The sequence below is a fragment of the Gopherus evgoodei genome, chromosome 14, assembly GCF_007399415.2.
Source record: "Gopherus evgoodei ecotype Sinaloan lineage chromosome 14, rGopEvg1_v1.p, whole genome shotgun sequence".
Taxonomy (NCBI): Eukaryota; Metazoa; Chordata; order Testudines; family Testudinidae; genus Gopherus; species Gopherus evgoodei.
In genome coordinates, this window is record NC_044335.1 from 20,662,118 (window position 1) to 20,666,796 (window position 4,679).

Below are 4,679 nucleotides of genomic sequence, written 5' to 3' on the forward strand. Positions count from 1 at the left end.
TTAAAGAGAAAAAATTGAGAGAACCAAACATTTTTAGTTATGGGAAATCAAATTACAGCTGGACAGTTATTCCCCCATTTGCAGATTTGGAATTTGTATGAAAAAATCAAGGGAAGGAAAAAGTCACACATTATACCCGCCCCCGTTCCTCACAACTTCTTGTCAACTGCTGCAAATGGACCATTTTGATTACTACTACAAAAAGTTTTTTTTCTCTCCTGCTGGTAATAGCTCACCTTAACTGATCACTCTTGTTAGAGTGTGTATGGTAACACCCATTGTTTCTTGTTGTGTGTGTGTGTGTGTGTGTGTGTGTGTGTGTGTGTGTGTTTTCCACTGCATGCATCCGATGAAGTGGGCTGTAGCCCATAAAAGCTTATGCTAAAATAAATGTGTTAGACTCTAAGGTGCCACAAGTACGCCTGTTCTTTTTGTGGATACAGACTAACACAGATGCTACTCTGAAACCTGTCATCATGACCAATGAAATTTCTGAATTTATTTATGAAAAATGGGGCCAGTTTTGTCAAGTCTCTACAGATAGATCAAAAGATGACAGACAGCACAGTGGAGTGCAAACAGCATTCTGTGTTCCTAGTCTTGGAATGCAGAAATCTAAAAGGCTATCGAATTAGGTGACCAGTCTGACAGCTGAACTAACGGTGATAATGTTGGTACTAACCTGGATTAGAGATGTGCAACTGGCTGCAGCTATAATTTTATCTGATTCCATGTCAGGCCTTATGACAATCAGAACAGGGACTCTGGAAAGCAGAAATGACAGTAAGTGAAATAATGTTCCTAACTATGGACATAATACAAGTAAGTATCTGTGTAACAACAGCATTGCATTCTGGCACTTATCTGAATACTTGGAAATAAGACGGATGACAAAGCAGCAGAACAAGCTCTAAGAAATGAGGAGGTGGATATTAAGATACCTGGAAGTAGACGAGAATTTAAAAGTGCGATCACAAAGAGCTTGCAAAGGAATAGCAATAACTATGAGATCAGCATAGTTAAAGATGGAAAAGGCCTTTCTCGGACATTGAGTCCATCTCCCTGCCAAGATGGGATATAGACTCCTGGCAGCGGGTATATAATTGTGTTTATTCCTATTCAAGGGCCATGAAAATTGTGTCTGTGTCTCATGAGAGCCCAAACTATTACAAATATTGCTGAGCATAGTCTCTCTCACCGGTCATTGATTTATCACACATGGCCTGATAGAATGACTAAGCTAGAAATTGTTGCTAAATATGATTGAATTGTAGTTAAGGAGAAAGGGAAGGATAGATGTCCTGCCAAAGAAAACATTAATTAATGGTGTCTTACTGATGAGTTCATTATTTTCTCTGCTCGTTCATTCTCAGGTAATACTAGGAACAAGGACGCCAACCAAACTTTCCATTCTCTAATGCAAGGAAAAAGAGGAGATGCCCCCTTTACAGCTTTCACTCATAAGATGCCCCTTGACACACCCATTTCTATCTAAATCCTTCTTATTGGATCACAGTGTCCTTGCCCAGAAGAGGAGCTGAGTGAATGAACGTAGCCTCCTTTCTGCTTGCTCTTCTGTGAGCAATAGCACAACCTCCTCCCCTTTATTCATTATTTGAAATTGTTCAAAAAAGGCTTTTCTGAATTTTTTTACTTTCTGGAATGAATTTTTAAAAAGTAACTGAGTTGCTTAATTGTGACTGGTCATAAGTCATGGTACTGTTTCTTTTCCTCGATTGAATGAGGTGGCTAATTTCTTGTAGTTATCATGGTTGAAATTAACTGCTTTGAATGAGGAGAGAGTAATAGAGGTGCAGACCAGTTCAGCAAGAAGCCTTGGGCCTTCCCAGGGCAGGGGTGGTATGGAAGAAAACCCAGCAATACTTGTGGAAGAAGTAGACAAATAGGGTATCAAGGATGGCGCTGTTGACAGAGTGGCAGGGTTGGCAGAGGGTTGATGCCAATAGCACCAGCATCTGAGTCAGCAGTCTGGTCACTGCAACTCCAGTTAGTTGCCCCAGAGCACACCCGACTATCTGAACTGTGCCCAGTGGTGCTGGAATGCTGTTTATACTGGGGGTGCTGTGTCATAAACATAGCTAAGGGTTAATGTCTCTTTCACCTGAAGCACCTGACCAGAGGATCAATCAGGAAACCGGATTTTTTCAACTTTGGGTGGAGGGAAGGTTGTGTCTGAGTCTTTGTTTTCTGTCTGCCTGCTGTCTCTGAGCTTTGGAGAAGTAGTTTTACTTTCTAAGCTTCTGTTTCCTAGTTGTAAAGACAAAGAGATCAAGTAGTAAGTTATATGGTTTCTTTTCTTTGGTATTTACATGAATATAGTTGCTGGAGTGCTTTGAATTGTATTCTTTTTGAATAAGGCTGTTTATTCAATATTCTTTTAAGCAATTGACCCTGTATTTGTCACCTTAATGCAGAAAGACTATTTGTATGTATTTTTCTTTCTTTTTTATTTAAAGTTTTCTTTTTGAGACCTGTTGGAGTTTTTCTTTTCTGGGAAACTTCAGGGAAATTGAGTCTGTACTCACCAGGGAATTGGTGGGAGGAAGAAGTCAGAGGGAGATCTATGTGTGTTGGATTTACTAGTCTGATTTTGCATTCCTCTGGGTGAAGAGGAAAGTGCTTTTGTTTCCAGGATTGGAATTACAGAGGGTGGACTCCCTCTGTTTAGATTCACAGAGCTTGTGTCTGTGTATCTCTCCAGGAGCACTTGGAGGGGGGAAGGGAAAAGATGTATTTCCCTTTGTTGTGAGACTCAAGGGTTTGGGTCTTGGGGTCCCAGGGAAGGGTTCGGGGGGACCAGAGTGCCCCAAAACACTCTAATTTTTGGGTGGTGGCAGCAAGTACCAGGTCCAAGCTGGTAACTAAGCTTGGAGGTTTTCATGCTAACCCCCATATTTGGACGCTAAGGTCCAAATCTGGGACTAAGGTTTGACATGCTGAAAGCCAGCAAAACTATCTCCAAAGATTTTACTTGTTCCCCCTCCCACCCTATCCCTGAGGCCGGGAGCAGGGCCGCGTCTCGGGGGGGGGGGGGACAAGGACAGGGATAAGGGGGCCGAGGCTGGGGGCATGGCTGGGGAAATATGTGGGGCCAGTAGTGGAACATGTGGGACTGGCAGCCAGGACCCCATGTGCGGGGCTGGGCATAGGGTTGGCAGCTGGGACCCCTGGGCATGGGGTCAGTAGCTGGGATGTGGGACCCCATGTGCACGACCAGGAGCAGGGCTGGCAGTCGAGACTCTGAGTACGGAGCCAGCAGCTGGGACCCTGCAGGTGCAACTGGGAGCGGGGTCAGCTGCCGGGACTCCCAAGCACAGGGCCAGCAGCTGTGATGCGGGACCCCGCATGCAGAGCCAGGAACGGGGCCAACAGCTGGGACCCTGCACAGAGGAGGCCAGTAGCTGAGATCCCACGTGTGCAGCCAGGGCCCCGCATAAAACCTGGGGGTGCTGCAGCACCTCCCACATCCCTACTTCCCATGCCTATGACTGTGCCCAATTGATAGATTGAGATGGGCTGGAGAGAGTTAATAGGCCAAATAACTTACTAGCCCAATGGGTACATCTGACCAGTTCCCCCTGGGGTGCCACTGGAATGGGGTATCACTGAGCCCTCTGACCCACCAGCCTGGGCTCCCTCTCACACTGTGCTGCTGAGACAAGCTGCAAAGCCATCCAGCATTCACCCAAGTGGGGACACATCCAGCTGCAGTTACACTTAGGTTCTCTAAATCACTAGCTCCCCAGAGCAGTACCATCCTGCCCTGGTCAAATCTGGCCAGTCTATGGGTTTAGTACCTGGTCTGCCTCTCCCTTAGTGTGAAGAGAGCAATGCACACTTGTGGTAACCAAGCAGAGATTTTCCCCAAACACTCCAGTCAAAGCTCACTGGTTTGGATTAACACACAAAAAAGTTTATTAACTACAAAAGATAGGTTTTAAGTGATAGCAAACAGATCAAAGCAGATTACCTAGCAAATAACAAAAACACAACCTAAGCTTAATATACTAGATAGATTGGATATAAATAGCAGATTCTCACCCTAACTGATGGTACAGGCAGACTTGTAGATTCTTAAGGTACAAGCTACATTAGCTTTACAGCTTGGGTTTCTCAGATCTTCACACACAGGCTAGAAATTCCTTTAGCCTGGGTCCGGCATTTCCCCCACTTCAGTCTTTGTTCCTCAAGTGTTTCCAGGTGTTTTCTTGTGTGGAGAGTGAAGAACCACAGATGATGTTACTCCCTGCGTTACATAGCTTTAGCACAGGGCAGGAACACTTTGTTTCAAAACTTGGTTCCCAGACCGGTTTGTGGAAAAATACTGACATCCCAAGATGGAGTCCAGAATCATGTGGCATGGCCATATGTCTTTGCAGTGTTATAGCAGCCATTGCTTATAGGCTGGCCAAAATGCCCACAGGAAGGTTAAGCTATTCCACAGGCCATTGTCTTTGCTATTGGGCCATCAGCCCCATCTGGCTTCTTTATTTTTGTATCTGAAAGGCTGTCTGTGGGTGGGCAGAGTAAGCCCATTTGAAATAAAGATACCTAGTCAATATTGATACATGCACACAAATAGGATAATCATATTCAGCAAATCATAACTTTTTCAATGACACCTCACATGACTTATCTTGTACAAAATGCACCATAAT